This window comes from Lontra canadensis, unplaced genomic scaffold, assembly GCF_010015895.1.
Source record: "Lontra canadensis isolate GAN:19392208 unplaced genomic scaffold, GSC_riverotter_1.0 scaffold164, whole genome shotgun sequence".
NCBI classification, from domain to species: Eukaryota; Metazoa; Chordata; class Mammalia; order Carnivora; family Mustelidae; genus Lontra; species Lontra canadensis.
In genome coordinates, this window is record NW_022631158.1 from 871706 (window position 1) to 893082 (window position 21377).

Genomic DNA, 21377 nt, shown 5'->3' on the forward strand with positions numbered 1-21377 from the left:
GTCTAAGGCCTCTGACCCAGGTGCCTGTCAAAACTGTGGCCCTGAATGCATCCCACAAGTCCCGAGCTCGGCTCCCTGAAGGAAACAGTACACAGGGGTATATGACACATTTGTGGTCTCCAGCTTCGGCTCACCTCCTGCTTCTTGACAGTCCATTAGTTTCCTCAGAGCTTTCAGGGCCTTCTTACAAACTACCCCTTCCCATCCTCATCTCCCATCTTTATGAGAAGGTGGCCAGTGTAGTCCGAAAGGTGTTTTTAAGCATGTAACACATTCACAAGCATCTACAGTTTTTATACCTGTCTCTGATCTCATTTTAATTCCATGTTCCCTTTCTAGATTGCACTTTCCAGGCTGGATGACAGACCTGTAAGGACTGAGCGGACCTTTGAGTGACATGATGGGGATGCTCAGCGAGACAATGACAGCCTGCAGCTGGGACTTTACCTTTAGTGCAGGTGGTGCTCAGTGATAGCTTCTACTTTAGGTTAAAATAGATCTCTTTTTAAAAAGTGAGGGGTTCCAAATTGTTGTTTCTGCTTTGTTTTTAGCAGATCAGTAAGGCCGAAAACTTGGTTCACTTAATCTAGGGTGGTAGAAATGGGCAAAAATACGAAGATGGATTCTACTCCCTACTTGCCATCAGACACCCATGCATTGGAACAGAGGTTCCCCATGGGCCACACACATTTCCAGTAGTAGCCTTGTTTCAAGTTAACTGAGAAAATTCAAGCCATTATGCAACACACACCTTAAGGTCCTGCGTCCCCGTGTCCGTCCCTGCCTCGCGTACCTTCCTCTTACTCATTTGCCTGGGCTGCCGATCAGTGTTTCTTTTTCTAGACCTCTCAGCTGTATTACTACCACTGATCAGTCCCTCCTTGAAACCTAACTCCCTTTGCTTTGCTCCTTTTTCTTCTCGCTACTTCATATTTCTTAGCTGGCTCTTTCTCTCCTCTCTTTAAATAGTATAAGTTCCAACATCATCGTCGTCATCATCATCATCATCATCATCATCGTTACTCTTATTTTGTCTTTGTTTTCTCCTTGGGAGTACCATCCACTCACTGTTTTAATCTGTTTGTTCCCGAAGCCTAAAACTACTGTTGTTCGGACTTCTCCCTTGAGATTCAGGCTTTCACTTCTATTGGTTAACAAGTTCCTTGGGGCCTTCCTAGGTGTATTCTGAAACCAGGCCCATAGTTGGACGGCAGGGAGAGGCAAAAGAAAGAGGTAGGCTGTGCTGGATTGGTAGGTAGCGGGTTGGATAAACAGGAACTTATATACAAGACTTGTCTTGGGTGGCTGCAAGAGGAGAAGATCTCTTGACTTGCCTGCCAAATCTTGAAAGTTTATATCCTTTCAGTCACGTATACAATCCAGATGGGTCTCAACAGTACATCACTATCTCAAGGCTGTGTCCTTGGAGCAGCCTCTGGGTGTAGAGAAGGCAAGCTGGACACCCATTCCAAGAATGGGGGGTGGAGAGAGGAGCCTCCAGTTGCCAGTGTCCAGCTCACAGGTCAACCAGTGGTCATGTCCTCTTGGTGACTCCAATAATTTCTTTGGCTTCTAGATAGATCCACTTGGGAGGGTGCATGAACCACTCCAACTTTAGTTTATCCCTTTCATTTCCATTATTTTAGTGCTGTTTCTAGCTTTACCACCCCTGCCCACACCCCCAAATTCATCTTGTAAGTAGGAGCCATAATGATCAGTCCCAAATGTAAATCTAAACGTTTCACTTGTCTGCTTATATTTCTTCCATCCATCTTTCTTATCACCTCCAAGGTAAAGTCTTAACTTCATAGCCTGGCATGCTAAGAACTTCATGATCTTGTCACTGTTTGTGTTTCCAATCTGACCTCCCATCACACCCACTTCCGGGTCATGAGGCAGTTTATTTTTGTTGACTCTCTGGGCTATCCTGATTTTCTTTGCCTGACTTTGTTATCCTCCCTTATTTTTTGGAGGGCCTTTAAAGAAGTTTTTACCTAATCTACAGTCTGAATTAGTTGACTTTCCTCCTGGCTTTTATTGGCAATCATCTTTTCATTCAAAAAACTTTATTAAGCCCCTAATTTTGTGCCAGATCCTGAGCTACACACTAGAAACATAATAGTGAACAGGTAGGGGCGCCTGGGTGGCTCAGTGGGTTAAGCCACTGCCTTCGGCTCAGGTCATGATCCCAGGGTCCTGGGATCGAGCCCCGCATCGGGCTCTCTGCTGGGTGGGGAGCCTGCTTCCTCCTCTCTCTCTGCCTGCCTCTCTGCCTACTTGTGATCTCTGTCTGTCAAATAAATAAATAAAATCTTAAAAAAAAAATAGTGAACAGGTTGATAGAAACCAATCCAACAATTGACCTGACATTCTCATAGGGAACGGAGGCAGGTAATAAAAATACGTTTTAAAAGAATGCAGTTCAGCCTGATTGGCTCCATGCTTGAGAATATCTGGGAATTGGCCAGGTTAAACAGATTGGCGGGGGTGGGGGAGAGAGAAGGGAGGAGAGACAGGTGCTGCAGATAGAGGTAGTAAGTCACTTGAAGGCCCGTTCAGGAGAGGAGAGCACAGTCTAGGAACACAGATTCCAGACAAAGGGCTGAGGAGGTAAACAGGGACCAGATCATGAATATTCTAGTCATGTTAAGGAGTTCTTACTAAAGACAATAGAAAGCTTGAAGGATTTTGACATGACTAGGTTTATATTTTAGGTGATGATCCTGGCTAGTGTGAGAAAAATGGAATTCAAGAGTGGCAAGGAAACAAGTTCAAGAGGGAGAGAAACCAGTTGGGACGTCATTATAGTAATCCAGAGAAAAGAAGACAGCAGCCTGTACAAGGGTATCGCCAATGTGAAGGAAACAGATCCCAAAGGAATTTAAGAATTTAAGAAGAAGAAGTGGTGGCGACACTTGGGTGGCTCAGTCGTTAAGCATCTGCTTTCTGCTCAGGTCATGATCCCAGGAACCTGGGGTTGAGTCCAGCTGTCATATATTCATAGCCTAGTACAGGTCCTTAAATGTAGATGCTTGATAAATGTCGTTCTGTGAGAGTTTTCTGACTCAAGCACCCAGACAAATGGGGTGTCATTCTGATTTATAGAGGGAAACTCATTTGGTGGTGAGCAGTGGTTGAGTTTTAGGCATGTCAAACTCAAGACGTGCCTGTGGGAGATACACATGAAAATGTCCAGGTCCATGACATTTGGAAGAGATCAGTGGATTCTTTGTATACATAGAAATAAATAAATAAAAGTTTCTGTCATACTGAAATAATCTGTTTCATGTCTGTCTCAACGACTATCCAGGGCTGTTCTTAATGACTTGATTCCCAAGCACCTAACACCACTTCTGGCACAAACGGAGCACCCAGTTAATGTTTGTTGTTGAAAGGAGCTGCTTTTTAAAAATGGTTCACCAAAAAAAAAAAAAAAAAAAAGGTTCATCTAACAGGAGAAATCAGTAATAGTAACCTCTAAGGAGGGAAAAGGGGTCAGAGTAAAAGGAGATTCTGATTGTATATACTTATGGTCCCCCCTCTATGTGCTTATATTTCTTAAGAAAAATAAAAGGATGGCCAAAAAAGTATTCGACTCAACTTTTCTGAACATTAGACTGAAAACCACACTCTGACTATGGTCTGGTCAGTGTAAGATAGGATCGTAATGCTGTCTGAAATCATGACAGCATTTTGACATCACACGGACTGATTCACAGATTCGTTACTGCATCGTTGATGCCATTATTTAAATCACTTAATAATATTTATTCATTTCTTAAAAATTATGACTAATCATGAGTAGCCCACTGAAGTAAAATTATGAAGGGCATCAGACAAAATATTTGAAGCTACATATCCAGAGATGTAGATAACACATAGTGCAAAGGAGTGTCATAGTTTTATGCCTGCCTAACATTTCATAAGATAGAAAACAATGCATTATCTAACATCTATTTCTCAGCAACATTACAGGTTATATCTGATATGCAAAACCCTTTGCACAAGTGTTGGAATATCCTTTGCACATTTTAACCATAGTTACTTAAAATGAATAACTAAAATATACAATGCTTTTATAGATTTTTGAATTACTATTTTGTGTATAATTTGATATAAAAGTTTGGGGCTATAGAGCTACTGAAAATGTGTGAATATTTAAAGAAAATGGCAAATTCGAGTAACATTTCTGTATGCATCGCATGTTCACTGGGTGGCGTGGTTGTATTAACGTTAACCTTATGCCCCTTGAAAGTCAACGGAAGTAGAATGATAAACATCAAACACAATATTCTAGGGGGAAAAATTAGATTCTAAATTTATTGACTTTAAAATACATGTGCAGAGTTCAGGCTTAAGAAAAACAGCATTGAAGTCAAAGTAGCTGTCTGCTTTGATTATCTTTTAATCATTCCAGACCCATTGATGTACTTCATCCCTCAGTTGTGTTCATCTTTGTTAGTGGATTTGGGAACTGAACTCTACATTTGCAATGGTTTAAACATAATTTTTATTGTGGATTCAAATGGATTTTTTAGTTTGAAACCATGAAATACATGTCCTCTGCTCATTTATGATGAGCTCTAAACCAGATCCAAGGGAGAAAACACATGTTGTGTTATACTCGAACCCCTCTAGGATCCTCCTCACCACCTTTCACACCAACATCTTGTTTTAACACAGTTAATATAGAGCACCTTAGGGATTGATAGCCCAAACTAATTGGACATTGATAAAAATATTTGTTCAATATGACTTTTTTTCCCAAATATAATTTTTATGCCCTGGGTATTTCCAGTGTTGTCATTAAAATATCGTGTAGTGTTTCCAGTTATTTCAAGGGAGCTCGTGAGAGTCACAAGAAAGAATATTAATGTTAATCAATTTAAGAAACAAAACAGATGAGGAGGCGAGGAGAGGCAAACCAGAAAAGAGACTCTCAGTGATAGGAGAACATAATGAGGGAGGGATGTGGGTAGGGGATAGGCTAGATGGGTGATGGATATTGAGAAGGGCACCTGTTGTGATGAGACCTGGGTGTTGTATGCAAGGGATGAATCACTGAATTCTACCCCTGAAACTAATATCACACTATGTGTTAAATAACTGGTATTTAAATAAAACATTGAAAAAAATTAAAGAATAATAATGTTAAAATTAATCATTCATAACAAATTTTGGAAGAGAAAGTTACAATGAAACCAGTAATGACAGAGTAGCACAAATCAGAAAACTCTGGGGATAAACAGCTTTTGTCACAGTTCTAGTGTCATGTTGTCATTCCTATCAGTCCCTTAATGCTAGTGACTTCTGTTATCTAGAGTAAGTCTAATATAGACTCTGTTTAGTGAAGCCTGAAAGGGAAATCAGTTCTGAGTTCCCAACATCTTTTCATAGACCCTAATTCTGCTTTCTCTCAAGAAAGATACTCTGCGTGTTTTATCAAAAAATTTTGGTGTAAGTACGAAGTAATAGTATCTAATTTCATCCCTGGTATTTAGAAAAATTTCACCCGTCAATTTTCATCCACTACTTATTAAGCAGACTCAACCTGGTAAACAAGAGTTTGGCCATATAGATTCAAAATTCATACTGAATATTGCTGCTAGGATAGCCCATTATGATATATCTCATTTATAATATCTTTTGTTTGTGGTGTTTTAATAGTAAGAAATTGTGTTTACAAAAAATGTCCCAGATACCAGTTCCTCTGCATGCATTACCTCATTAATGCTAACAGCTGCATGAATTAGTTTCTATGCCCATTTTCAGATGAAAAACCAAAAGTGAAAATCACCAAAGAAACTAACAATTTACTCATAGCCATATAGCTAGGAAATCAGGGAGCCGAACATTGAACCCAAGTACTCTCATGGTAGAAGACCTGCCCTGCGCTGCTCCACTGCACCACCTAATGAACCCTGCAGCGTAGCAGTAGGGTCAGGGCTGATTCCTGTAGCCTGTGCAGCAAACCCCTTCTCTTTCCGTTCTGCAGCTTGTATCCCTAGGTCCTTGTAGCAAGGCCTGTATCCCTAGATACCTTCTATCCTCTGCCACTTCCCTGCAATACACACACACAAAACCAACGAGAGGGGCTATGGGACATTGAATGGCTCCTTTCAGGTTTAGTTGATGGATCCTTTCACCCAACTTGTTGGCTTCTTTGTGTTGTTCCAGGGATCATGACCCTCTGAAGGCTTTGGGGTGGGTTGGGAGCCTCACAAGAAGATTCTAGGTCTTCAGAGATGTCCTAGGTAGATATTCTCTCATACCTAACCCTCTTTTTCCACAATTTGGCAGCTTCCACGTCTCCCTATTTCTCTAGGAATACCATCACTCCAAAGAGGGTGAAGTCCTAGGCTCTCCTGGGTTCTTCCTTTGTCTTAAAAGGAAGCCTCACAGAATTGCCATTTGTTGATTGCCACTTGCTTCTGGTTCTGCTCATTGACATGCTCTCCTCTCGGGGTTTTTCTCCGGGGATGAATATTAACTAAAACAAAACACATTTTATAAATTTTCCTACTCCAAGAATTGATTTCCTTAAGAAAACCACTATCTGCTTTCCATGAGAAATTCCTAATCATAATGTTTACACAGTTTTGACCTTATTTCTTGGGAACAAACCGTCTTCTGCTAAGGGATTTTTCACCTTGACTGACAAGGAATTATTTATCTTGAAATCACTTTATTTCTCCCCTAACCACAGCAAGTGTGTAGTCATGTGGGAGAATGTGGACATTCTATTTAACCTCCTATGTTTTCATTTTAAGCATGGAGACAGAAAGCAGAGTGGCAAACCACCTGGCTAGAACTAAGCTTCTAACCCCAAGATAAAGCAAACTCAACAAGCATTACAAAGATTTTGTATAGACTATAAATATACTGTGTGTCAGTGGGAATTCATTGAAAACTTCTATGTGTCTGACACTATATTTTCAGGACCAAAAATTAGGACATATTACCAGTGCAAAATAATGTTTTAACTTTCTATTCTTTTCTAGGCCAGTGAAAAGGAAATACTCTGCTTCTCCTCTCAACATTCTATCGCAATTCCAGTCACCAAATGTGTGGGTTTTTCCCCCACACTGACCAATTCTCCAATGCCCGCTGGGTGACCTACAGTTCAATTCAATTCTGACACTAGCTACCAGGGATTAGCATCAAATCCCACAAGAACCCAGCCCACAAGGCTGCCCCACTTCAGATACCAATCACAGGTCCAAGGTTTGACACCTGTGCTTCTGACCAATAGCTATAAATTGGGGTTTCCATGACCCCTTCAACATGTTCAATAATTTGCTAAAATGGCTCAAAGAACTAAGGGGAACGCATTTACCCATTTACTGCGTAATAAAGGATGTGATAAGAGACACACAGAATGAGGTCTAGGGTGGACCCGAGTGCAGGAGCTTCTGGCCCCATGAGGTTGGAGTGCCACCTCCTGATAAGTGAATACCTTCACCAAGCAGAAGCTCTCTGAATCCCATCGTATTGGAATATTTATGGAGGCTTCATCACATAGGCATGATTGATCATTAACTCGATCTCCATCTCCTCTCCCTGCCCTAAGAATGGGGGAAAGGCTGAAAAGTTCTAAGCTTCTAATCATGACTTGGTCTTTCTGATGACCAGCTCCATTCTGAATCCATCCAGAACCCACCCAGAGTCACCTCACTAGAATAAAAGATACTCCTGTCACCCAAGAAATTCCAAGGAATTTAGGAGCCCCGTGTCAGGAACTAGGGTCAAAAACAAGAACAAAAGATGCTCCTAGTGTTTGTATTGCTTAGGATGTTACAAGGTTTTAAAAGCTCTGTGCCAGGAACCAGGGGGTGGAGAGGGTATGGAGAGGAGGAGAGAAACCATATATTTTGCCTATTATTTCAGTTTCCTTCTTAGTGAAATGGAGGCCTTTTCTAGATAGGTTTAAAAAAAAAAGACAAAGATTCTCATTTTTATTTCACAAATAATACTGCAAAGATTTTATTTATTAAGTTCCCAACTATTTACCACTTTGCCAATGTAGAATTCTACATTTGAGTTGGGGGAGACAATTTCATTTCAGGGAAAATAAAGGTTTTTTCCTAGATGATGACATCTCTCAGAAAGCGGATGAGGGAGAGAGGTAGCAGGGGCTGGAGAGGTAAGGGTGGGAAGACCACTCATTGGGCAGCCCGGCCACAGAATCCCAGTAGCCCTGCCCTCTGCTTTAGCCTCGCCTCCTATGGCGTTTGTTGCTCCCAAATGGGAGGTGAGTGCTCTTGGTATATGAGTTTAGAAATTAAGGGATTAAGAAAACGTGTTATGTGTTAGAGCTGCCATAGCTAGTACCATAAACAGAGTAGCTTCAACACCAGAAACTCATTATCTCACAGTATGGAGACCAGAAGTCCAAGATCAAGGTGTCAACAGTGTTGGTTCCTTCTCAGGTTATGAAGAAGGGTCCTTTCTGTGCCTCTCCCCAGAGTCTGGCAGTTTGCTGCCGTGTCTGGTTTTTCTTGGCTTGTAGATGTACCACCCCAATCTCTGCCTTTATCTTCGCATGACATTCTTTGTGTATGTGCGTCTGTGTCCCAATTTCCCATTCTTTCACGGACACCAGTAATATAGGAGTAAGGGCCACTCTAATGATCTCATTTAACTTGGTTGTGCCCAGAAAGACCCTGTTTCCAAATAAGGTCACATTCTGAGACTTTGTGGATGTGGACTTCAATACACCTCTTTTGGAGAACACAATTTAACCCACAGAAGATGGATCACAACATCATGAACGAAAAGCCTTCCTGTGCAAGGTCTATAAATAGCCTGAGGGCTCAAGCCGGGACAAATGTGCCAGCTCCCCTCGGAGCACATTACAGTTCCTGGATTCATACTTTTGAAAACCGAGCGCTAATTACTTATTATTTTTATATTACTAATGCTCTTTGAGTGCAACATGCTGAATCCGTATGATCCACTTTATTTTTCTTAGAAACTGCGCTCTTAAAAAGCAGTCTGGATAACTTCAGAATGAACAAACAGAAAGTTAATTGAACTGGTGACTCTTTGGAACTCTTTCATGGAGGAAAAAAAATGGGCTTTTATGCAACCGAGCCTGGAGGATTGCTTTAAATTTCCCCAGGACTGACAGTGTCTGTAAATTCTAAACTAGGCACTTGGTAAATACACATAGATAAAGATGAGAGCAGCATAACAAAGTATGGGTTTAGAAACAACTTCAGAAGGGTTCCCAAGCCCCAGGCTGCTTTGGAACATGTGGCTTTGCTAACCGTTGAAGAGCTTGTTTTCAGGGAGCCCTGTGACAGAGTCCACCTTAGCTCTGCAGGCAGTTCTAGACCAGCACCAGGGGGCGCCACTTCCAGTGACGCCGGTCCAGAGCATCTCTCAGAACTGACCAGCTGAAGACCAGTGACCCTACTTAAGGAAAGCTGTCTGAGAGGATGGTCAAGGGGCGTATGCTGCAAGAGAATCCCACGTAAAAATGGAGGTGCCTACCAACAGGAGACTCTGTCTTCTTCTCCCTCGCTGATCTGTAGAACCTGCGGCCCACCATAGAGCTCCCACTGGAGAACAGTAGAACACTGTGGGGAGAGAACCCTTAGGACAACCTGACAAGGAATCCAGAATAAGAACATGTTTGTAACATGGCAGAAAGTGCCTATTTCTTTTGTAGACATTATGAATACGGAAGGTATGCTGGTGTAGCCCGTGCCTGCAGGGCTCAACGGCACCAAAATAAATACCTGGGAAGAGAACCCATAATATGAAATCTGAGGCTCCAAATGAAAGGATAGAGTGTTTGGGTCAAGGGCAGGATCTTTAGAGCAGCTTGAGCAGCCATAGGACCAAGGCAGGGAGCCCTCAACCTCCTAAAAATTTTACATCAGAGGTGGAGTTAGTCTAGCCTGAGGACAATTGAACACCTCTCCAAGAAACTAAGTGTTCCTTCCTTACAGAGACCACCACATCCACAGAAGCCACGAGCAAAGGAGAGCCACTCCAAACCAGGGGGATTCCAGAAATGCCTTCCATGTTGGTCCAAAATAGAGCTGGTTTTGTAGGATGAACTCTGAGTCTCTTGTCCCTCCTTCCTGCCTTCAGTTTCAAAGAAAATGGGCCTAGAAAGAAGAGAGGGGACTAGGGGTAGAGCTTCAGCTTCTCCCCTCCTGTTTTGTATTGGTAAATCTATGTTTTAATGATTGAAAGTGGCCCAAAATTTGTGGAATCTTCCCAAGATGCAATTAAAGAAACAAAAGAGAGAGATTCAAAATAGCATAGTTGGAGGCAATAATTAAAAGAAACAAAACAGTTTAGGATTTATAGTGCTTGGCATTGTAAACACTCCTGAGCCAGTAATGATCCTATTCTTAGAAGGACTCTCCAGGCCTGACTGCTAGACATAACTGAAGACGGCTCGTTAAAACATGAGACCAAAATAAGTCGTCTTTTGTGGCCGTTTTCAGCGTTTGAGCTTCTAATCATTAAAGAGTCATTATACTGGCTGTTCTAGACGTAGGTATCCCATTTCCATAAATTTATCAAAATATTTATCTAACAAATGTATATTGATTGCCTAGTATTAGATGGATATTGTATTAGATGTGGGCAGTATAAGTGTATAGATGATATGGTCCATGTCCTTGAAGAGGTAATTGTGTGTGTGTGTGTGTGTGTGTGTGTGTGCGCGCGCGCACGCATGTGTGCCTCTGGGCACGTGCGTGTTTATGAACAGTTAATTATACCTCATCTAGAGAAGAAGGATACCAGAGAGCTGATAGGTGGTGACAGGGGCACCTGGGTAGCTCAGTCATTAAGCATCTGCCTTCAGCTCAGTTCTTGATTCCAGGGTCCAGGAATCAAGCCCCGCATCAGGCTCCCTGCTTGGCGGGAAGCCTGCTTCTCCCTCTGCTGCTCCTCCTGCTTGTGTTCCCTTTGTCTCTCTCTGTCAAATAAATACATAAAATCTGAAAGAAAGAGAGGAAGGAAGGATAGAAGGAAGGAAAGAAGGAAGGAAGGAAGGAAGGAAGGAAGGAAGGAAGGAAGGAAGGAAGGATGGAATGTGATGACAGCTCCCAGGAGGAAGCTGCTAATCTCCAGGGGAATCAATAGTCTTCACACAAAGCAGGACATTTGAGCTGGTTCTGGGAGGAGGAGCCCATTAAGGCCGCTAAATCCATATTCAGATGAGTTTGTCAGGTTCTTTTTCCACCTGGCTGTTAAAAGAAAGCGGGAGGGCTCTGAAGAGAGGAAGAAGTGCTGGAGGGAGGAGGCCCACCAAGGACAGAAGCCCGGTGGGCTGGGCTGAGTCTCCAAAGGGCAAGGAGAGAGGGAGGAGGTGCTGCCAGAGTGGGAGGGGCAGCTGAAACTAGGGCCTGATCACTTTACTGAGGTTCATCCCCATTCTCTTGATGTGTATCAGGGGTCTTCTCATAACTCTATTCCATTTAGCAGGCAGGTTTGACCAGTGACCAAACAGACAGGATGGTCCCTGATTCTTAAGACTTTACAATTTGAAACAACGTGCAAATGTGTAGAGACGTAAAGATCAGTAAAACAGGGGCTAAAACAGTTGTAAATGGAAGATCCCAAAGGAGCCACTGAGCACGTACGGACATGAGGTTCAAGTTCTCTCCATCCTTAGCTCTCTCTGAAACTTCAGTGATCTATTCCAGTTTCCATGACGTGTACACTAGAACATCAGTTAGTTGCATGATTTGGAGCAAGTCTTGGAGAGATCCCATTTTTAAAAATAATCCTAAAACAAGAAGGTCGGGCTCAATTACCATCATGATCCTTTCCAAATATATCAGTTATGACTCTCTGAGCTTAGTTCAATAAGTACTAAGGGTACCACAGACTTGGACCATTAGGATGAAATCCATTCATTTAAAAACAATGTGTTGAGCATCTATTAGTAAGGGTCCCCAGTAAAATGCAGGCTACCTACCTATATTTGAATTTCAGGTAAAGAATGAAGACTCTTTAAATATAAGGATGTTCCATGAAGTATATTGTGCATATTCAAATATTATACTTAAAAAGTATACTTGATTTGAAATTCAAATTTAGCTAGATGTCCTCTTTAAATATACAGTTCTTCTAAATCTAACATCCTTACAAGGAAAAGCTAAACTCTATGGATTACAGTGAATCTGGTATAGATCCTACCCTGGCCCTAAAGGGTGAGATAAGACTCAAATGTAAGTAATCATATTACAATGTGAAAAGTGATAAGTGTATGCAAAACATTCAGAGAGAAGGCTATTAAAGTTCATGAGAGGGAGAAATTGCTTCCAGCTGTGAGAAGTAAGGGAGGGCTCTGAGGAGGGCTGGGCAAAATGGCAGGAGTGAGGCTGGTGAACATGGAAGGGGGAGGGGGAAGGGTCTCCCTGGGAGAGTGGGCGGTTCCAGAAGAGTCTTGGAGGTGGGAGAGCTGAGAATAAAAGAGGACACTAGTCACTTGGTGGACCTGCGTCCTGCATGCCTAGAGGGAAATCATAGCAGAAGGGATTAGAAATGTAGGGTTGGGCCGTATCACAGGAGTTTGGCTGGCCAAAGGTAGGATGATGGAGGCTGGAAATCTGAAAAGGCAAAGGGGTTGTACTTGGTGTTTGAGGTTTTTGATCCAGGGTGACACCAGCCACTAGGAGGAGAGAAGGTGAAGGATCATCCCCAGCTAATCACTTCCAAGAAAACATGGCTCCTTCCTGTCCTCTCTGTTCATGAAAGAAAATACTGATCTTAATAAACATAGTAAGTGGAGAAGAAATGTGGTAAAGTGGGAGAAAACACAAGCTTGTCTGAAAACACTGTGAGTTCAAATCCACATTCCCCCTCTGTATTGTCTTATTTCCTGTCTCTGAAGCCTGGTTTCCTTATCTATCAATGGGGCTAACAACGCCAACCTTTGCTTGCATGTCATGAGTATCAGTATCTACCTGAAACTCAGGAGGAGCTCATTAAATACTGATGACCACATGAGCTATTATTTCACTCACTACTTATTCTCCTCTACCCTCAAGTATCTTCCTTTATTGTAACAGGCGAAGAGTAGAAAACTCCCTTTCAAAACATTCATTTTTTTCTCTTTATAAAAAAATACTTTTTTAAAAAATAAAAAACAATATACCCACTTGAACTGGAAAAAAAAAAAAAAAAGGAAAAGAAAAAGAAAAACCAAGAAGTCAATATTTGGAATATTGGGGCCGAGTATCTGCTCTAAATGTGTTCCCTCAATACGGAAGGAAAGCCAGATTTCTGTCCTAACAAAAGTATCATATAGTTTGAATAAGTATCCTGGGAAGAGCTTGAGTAGTTATTTTGGGTAGTTATTTGGGCAATTATTAACTGAAAGCAGGCATTCCTACTTAAGTATCTGTGGCCTGGCCAGACTGTGCAAAAGTTCTAGGTCAGCTCATGAATCAGGGAGTCTCAGGGTGCTCTGTGCTCAGTGGGGGAACAAAGCCTAGTGTTCATGACCTGTGAGAGCCAGAGAGAAGGGGAACTTGCCCAGGAATAGAATAGTTTACTCCTTGTAAGGACTTATTCTAGATAATTCTTCTTGTTTCTAGTTTTGTCCCCTAGAAGTCTATCTCAGTTGTTTAGGTAAAACAGGCCACAGAGATGGATGATAAATTTGTTCTCTGAGAAAAGCACCTAGAGGAACAGTGACCCAAAGTATCCTGTCAAAGTCTGACATAGCCACCGTAGTTGAGGTTGCATTTAGAGATAATACCTCCCCATTTGGGTACTTTCTTTTAAAAATGAATTATCGCCAGTAGCTACCTTTATTCATATCTTTTCTCCTCAACCTCATTCCTGCCCCATTGCTGAGCCTCTAAAATAGATTTGCGGGGAAGAAAACCTACCCATCCCTTTGTCTTTCCCGCCAAACCTGCAGTTGGCTTCGAGCTCATTCCTGCGAAGAGCACAGCATGAGCTCTGTCTCAGGTTTATTCTCATACTTGGTATTTGGGGTCAGTAAACTCAGTTAGTGCACAGCTGTGACACAGGAGGACTCCTACAGGCTTTAAGCACATGTACGTGATTTTTTCAGTCCCAGAAGACTGGCCCTTGAGCTATTTGCTTGGGTAACATTCGTGGCAGAGCTTCTTTCATTGTTTTTAATAACGTTCTGGGTTCGTGTTTGGGAGACTCTCAAATTTATTTCCAACTAGATAAAGGTGACCTTCCCTTTCTCCAAGCTGTGTCTCCCATGAGACTCGTGAATCCTGCGGAGGTCTCTCAGAGCTGCCATTTGTTAGTTGGGAGACCACCCTCAGTCCTTAAACAGACTAGGACCACACACTAAGGAGGGACAGAACGGTCAGGCGTATCACACCACGTTTTTATCAAATTATTCGGGTTCGCACTTGAAGACCTGATTTGTGCTTGAACATTGAGAGACATTTTGAAGTCAAGGTGGAGAAACTGAAAGGAATGAAGTCCCAGAGCTTGGAGTTCGGATGAGTCATATTCAGGATGGAAGCATCTTGGGTTCAGTATCTAGGGACATTGAGAACAGATGGCTTTAGAACTTAGCTCTCATTTGTCTGGGTGGCCCCCAGGTATGCGTCATCACTCTCTGACCCAGGTGAGGCTGAGGTGGGGGTGACAAGACCACTGGCCTCCATTCCTTCTGTTTGCCAAGCCTTAATCCCCACAGGACTCATCAGTGTTAGGCTCGCTTTGGGAATGAGCTATCGGAGCAATCCCCGTCTTCCTACTTCTCTTTCTGCCTCTCTAGAACTTTGAAAAACATGAAATTCAAACACAATAAATGTAAACAGTGGATGATACCAGCATTGGATGCTATAAAGTTGAAAGCAAGACTTGATATTCTGAAGTAAAGTGTGCTCTTTAAGTATGAATTATTTTACAAGGTTCATTCCTGTCACTTTACCCAAATATTCCCCAAATGATGACAGAGTACAGTTGTAATTTAAAACACTGGAGATGCTCTTGGTAGAATAAAACACTTGTCTTGCCTTTCAGTTAGGAAAGAATAACACCCAGATCAAAATTGTCGGGTAGTGATGTTTACTCAGAAGATAGCACTGGCCTCTAGGAAACAGAATCCAAACCAGTATTTCTCAAAAATATTCACCCCCATGACCAATAGGTAGTTTCCCTATATAAGAAAGCATCTCAGTGTTTGTTGCAGAGTCTCCAGTCTCCATCAGCAAAGAACAGTACGTTGTACATATAACATACTTCCACATTTTCAAGGCGTTTCACATGTGCTCCTGAATCGTACATGACAATATAACCCTGCGCTGGTGTCACTAACCCCATTCCCCAAATGAAGCCACTGAGACAGAGCAGCTAAGGGGCCCTGCATAACCTACACGCCTTGTGGTCGTCAAGCAGAGACAGACTAACTCCCAGCCACAGCCTTCCTCCATGTGCAAAGGACCTTCCTGAGTTCTTTGGGGTCACTCTTTCATGGTGTGGCAAAGCCCTCCAAAATTGGGAAAGATGTGCAAAAGGAGGGGGGTCCATTCTGCAACTTTCTTCCCTATAGCCTTTTCCTCCCCAGATGTAAAATCTATAAAGAAAAGAAGACTGGCTTCTAAACACTGAGCTTTGCTCAAAGAGAATCTACTTCTCGGATAGAAAAGGAGCATTTCTGCAGGGTCATACAACAGCACTGCTTACTTAGATCATATGGTTTCCAGGTCCTTTTCCATCCTTTCAGTGACTACCCCAAGAAAACTGAGAACATTCTACTGGCTTAATAATCTTGTAGGGGCACCAGGGTGTCTCATTCATTAGGCAGTTGACGCTCAGTTTCTGCTCAGGTTGTGATCTCAGGGTCATGGGATTGAGCCCCATGTGGGTCTCCGTGCTCAGTGCAGAGTCTGCTTGTCCCTCTCCCCTCTTTCCCTCTCCCTGCGTGCTCTCTTTCTCTCTCTCAAATAAATAAATAAAATCTTTTAAAAAATTACCTTGTGAAACACAGTGCTTGAATTTCAGAGTAGAGATAAAGGAAACACACAACAAGCCATCTTGTCGATTTTATGTTTCTTTCCCAGAAATGTGAGTGTTCTCTTACAGGGAAGAATGATTTTTTTTTTTTTCCTGCCAGAAGCCACAAGGTAAGTAACGATCTACTTGACACACACACGAGTAACTGTACTTTGGAATTTGTAACTGCAATTCGGAATTCAACCAGTTGTTGCATACATACAAGTATGTCCTTGTCCTGTCACCCCAAATAGAGTGATGTGCACGTTCAATGTGCAATTCATATCTTTCATGTCCTGTTTCCCCTTCGTTCCCTGAATTGGAATATTTTTAGCACTCAATACATTTTACCAAATCAATCAGAAATGAGACAAAAGAAATAAAATGTCCCATCTACAAGTCTGTAACAGTCAACAACAGTGGCAGTATTTTTCTTTCAGATAAACAAAACACCAGCTCCAAGCAAAACCAATCTTGGAGATGTGCCTTAATGACTTGGCAATCAATAGTTCCCAGCTCAAAAACTAAACATAAAACAAAACATTACCTTTGTTGTTGCAAACGCCATCAGAATAACTTGCCATCATAAATTCAAGTATGATTAGATTGTATTTTTACAAAACTATTAGGGACTATTTTGTTTTGCTCCTTCCTTGTTCTCAATTACATGTGTAGCAAGTTGGAGTTCTCCCTCTCCTTCGTTCCTTTTTCGCTGCTCTGCCCATTTCTGTGGAAAGAGAGAACTGATTAAAAAAAGAAAAAAAGATCCGACAGTTGGTGAACATAATACCAATTATTGCCAAGAGAAAGAAGTTTTGTTTTGTCTTGTAACTACCATGCTCTGAAGAACTTAAGAACCAAACGTCTGCTCCATGACTCATAGTCGCAAGGTGACGTCATTCATCAAGAACAGAACCAGGATATTTGCTTGAAACCTTACTTCCCGGTGGGTTTCCAAAATGGATTTAAGTATGTGAAGGTGGGGAGAAAAGGAAGGAAAAAAGGGGGAGGGAAACCAGAGGGAGCAAGAAAGCAATTTGATTGTCTCCATCTGGGAAGAGGTAAAGTCCGGTGGTTCATGTCGAGATTCTCCAGAATTGAACAGCAAAAGTTGAATCTATCATCTTGTTAAACGAGAGAACTAATAGTCTGACTTCAAAGAGTTATTTTAAGAATTAGGGCACCTGGGTGGCTCAGTGGGTTGGGCCTCTGCCTTCGGCTCAGGTCACGATCCCAGGGGCCTGGGATCGAGTCCAGCATCAGGCTCTCTGCTCAGCAGGGAGCCTGCTTCTCCTCGTCTCTCTCTCTGTCTGTCTCTCTGCCTACTTGTGATCTCTCTCTCTGTCAAATAAATAAATAAAATCTTTTAAAAAAAGAATTAAATGAGTTAATCCATGTAAATTGCTTAGAACAGTGGCTGACAAGTAATCATTTTATAAATGTTAGTCATTTATATCTGAGTTTGTTTCTATTGGAATTGGTGGGGGTTTTGAGAGGGAAAGTGTGCTACTGTTTTGGCCTCTTTTCTGGACTACATATGTATGTTGAATCAGCCTTTGGTTATTATGGTCCTAAGTGAGGATCCATTACATTCAGTTTCCAAATTCCCTTTATAGCACAGTAATGCCTTTGCTTTCCCAGCTAACAGGAGACCATCACTATCTCAGAAGATTCCATAATTCTTCTTGAGGAAATAGCTCAAGCTCCCTGCTTTTTTTCAAACCTACATGATTTGTTTGTTTCTTGAGCTAAGTGCACTAAGGTTAACAGGTTATTTTCCTATTTTTAGTTTGCAGTCATATTATTTACATAAAATCTTGTGCTTCCTTTTTTTATTCAAAGTGCTGTGAAAAGAAATGTTCACAATATACTATCAAATTTTTTTAAAGACAGGACAAAACTCAGTGTGCACAGGTTAACCCCAATAGTTTACTGTGGTTGCCTCCAGAGGTAAGCTGATGGGCAACTTCTGTGTAACTTCTTTATAATCTTGCATATTTTCTGAATTATTTTAAAATGCTCAGATTCCTTTGACCGATAATGACAACATTAAGTAAAATGTTTATGGAGAAACAAAGCCAAAAAGAAGTGTTCAATTTCCCTTGCATCGTATCCTCCTGGATTACAACCACCAGTGATTTCACCGTTGACCCAGGATGAAATGCTAAAAATAAACGGTACCAATATGTTTCAAAGATTGCTTCATCAGGAGCGCCTCAGTGACCCGGTCAGTTAAGCATCTGCCTTCAGCTCAGGTCATGATCCCAGGTGCTGGGCTTCAGGCTCTCTGCTCAGTGGGGAGTCTGCTTCCCCCTCTCTCTCTGCTGCTCCCCCTGCTGTGTGTGCACTTGCTCTCTCTATCAAATAAATAAACAAATCTTAAAAAATATAAGATTGCTTTATCAGAATAATGTGGCTGATGGAACCCAAACACATGGCATTTTCTCTCTCCTTGATACTATTTAGTCCACATCACAAAGAATCTACGTATCACTCCCACAAATAAGATGGATAGTCTACATTAGAGCTATTGACAATTCCAGGCTTTTTAGAATTAAAAAGGATGGAGGAAGTAGAAAAGATTTTGTCCAACCCTAAATGCTATGTATAACATCAAAACCATTTCCATTTGGATTTAAAAAGTAAATGTGTTGGCATATCTATGCCTTGCATCTTGGGAATTCACAGCATATTAAATCAAATAATGAAGTTACTCTAGAGACTTGACATGAGGTAGCAGAGCTGTTTGGGTTCAACCAAAAAAAAATTTTTTTTTTTAAATGGCCTGGTTTCTCCTTCTCAAAATGCATGTCCCAAGGCTACTGTAGCATTGGGATCTGTATGGTATCAAAAGAAATCTTTTGATTCATTTAGTTAACTCAGCAAAATTCGTGGGATGAGAGAACACCAGAATTTTACTCAACTCTAATGTTACTTGAATTATTAAATTCCTGTGGTTACCACTTAAAACATCATTTTGGCCTTTTTCTCCCTAATACTAAGCCCAAAGAATTCTATTCAAGTGATACTTATTATATCAACCATGTTTAGGACTGTATTTCACTGTAAGTAAAAAATTTCAAATCGGGCGTATCTCACATAACATCCTTTAGTGAAGATGTGAGAAGAAAAATGGAGAGAAATGCATTTTTTGATATTTAAAAGGCTTATTGTTTTTTTTTTCTCTTCTAGTTACAGAAGTCCTAAAATTCTGAAATCCTTAAAAGCTTCATATATTTTTCTTTGTATGAGCTTCAAGTGTTTTCTGGACAAGATACTTGAATATGGACTTTTTTTTTTCTGGCCTGAGAGAGATGAATATAGAATTAATATGGTATATTGATAAAAAGCATAATTAGATTATCCTAAAGAGACATCTCTATAAATACACTGAGATGGCTTAGTAAACAATGAAGACATTTTGCACAACAGCTCTGGCCAGAGCTATGCAGGAGGAGATAACAGTCCAATGTGGTTTATGAGATTAAATATGAAATAGGGTAGAGTTGCACTGAGCCAGAAGGTAATAGAGTCATATGATCAGAATTTTAGATCAAGAGGAGACCGAAGAAATCAACTAACCCAACGCTAGCATTTTAAAGTATGAAAAAAACAATGTTCAGGAAGATGGACTTTTCCAAGGTCAGAGTATCACCATTAAATTTAATGCAACATAATTATAAGAAGCATGTACTAGGCAGCAAGCATTTAGAACCCTGAGAAGAAAGATTTTTTTAAAGATTTTTTAAAAATAAGACAAATCCTCCCTTTGATCTGATTAGCCACTCTCACTGGAGAGCCAGGCATTTCCTAGATTTGAACATTGAGTGTGGTATCGTAATACTATGATAGAAGTGTACAAATTCCCTGACTCGGAGTTTCTGAAAAGCCTTTCTAGACAAGATGAGTTAGCCAAGCCAAGAGTGGCAGGGAGAGCATTCCAGGGAAATGCAACTGCAGGAGAAAAGGCATAGGGGGATCATGCACAGAGGAATTAATGAGGAGAAAAGTGTGGAGGCAGAAGGATGGTGAGAGCTTTTCAAGGTAGCAACAGGTCTTAAAGGGAGACCTTGACAGACAGTTGGACTTTATCCTTCAAAATAGTAATATGGGGCATTCAAAGGGTTTTAAGCCTGAGAATACTAGGAATTTGGATTTACTCCATCTTCTACCTGCAGTGTGGAGGAAGAGTGGCCCATTAGGAAGGGATCAGAGCAGCCCAGGCCAGACGTGATGGAGCCACAACCTAGAGATGAGTCCAACCTGGAGTCCACAGCATAAAAATGCCAAAGAGGGGCACGTTCAAAAAATATGAGGAAGTAGAGCTTCATCCCTTTTTAGTTATTTAATTTTTTCCAGCTTTATGGAGGGAAAAAAATGACAATGTTGTATGTCTTTAAAGTGTACAACATGAGGGTCTGGCTACAAGTGCATGATGAAGTGGGAACCACGGTCAAGGTCATTAACACATCTGCCAGCTCACATGGTTTTTTGTTGTCACGGTGAAGAAGCTTAAGATCTAGTCCCAGAGAATATCAAGTATATGATACTGTATTCTTGGCTACAGTCACCGTGCTGCCCATTAGATTTTGAAGTTTATTCATCTTACAACTAAAAGTTGTCCCCTTTGACCTACATCCCCCCATTTTCCCATCCTCCCCCTCCAAGTCCCTGGCACCCACCATTCTCCTCTCTGTTTCTACAAAGTTCTGTTATACACTACAGTATGGATAGATCTTAAACATTCAATGCTAAGAAAGAAGCAAGACACAAAAGACCACATATTATATGATTGTGTTTATGTCAAATATCCAAAATAGGGAAATCCTTGGAATCAATAGCAGACTTACTGATTAAAAGAGGCTGAGGGGATGGGGAAGTAGGAAATGCCTGCCAGTGAGTATAGAGGGTTTTGTTGGTGTGATATGAAGGTTCTGGGGTTAGATCGTGGTGACTGATAGACAACTTTGTCAATATACTAAAACGACCACACTGTGCAGTTTCAAATGATGAACTTTGTGGAGACTTAGTTGTATTTCAATAAAACTGTATTGAGAAGAAAACCATTTTTTTTGCAGGGCACCTGAGTGGCTTACCTGGTTGAGCATCTGACTCTTGATTTTGGCTCAGGTCACAATCTCAGGGTCGTGAGACTGAGACTCACAATGGGCTCTGCATTGGGCTCTGCACTGGGTGTGGAGTCTGCTTAAGCTTCTTTCTCTCTCCCTCTCCCCCTCCTCCCCACTGCTAACGTTTGCACTCTCTCGCTCTCTCTCAAAGAAGAAGAAGAAGAAAAGAAGAGAAGGAGAAGGAGGAGGAGGAGGAGGAGGAGGAGGAGGAGGAGGAGGAGGAGGAGGAGGAGAAGAAGAAGAAGAAGAAGAAGAAGAAGAAGAAGAAGAAGAAGAAGAAGA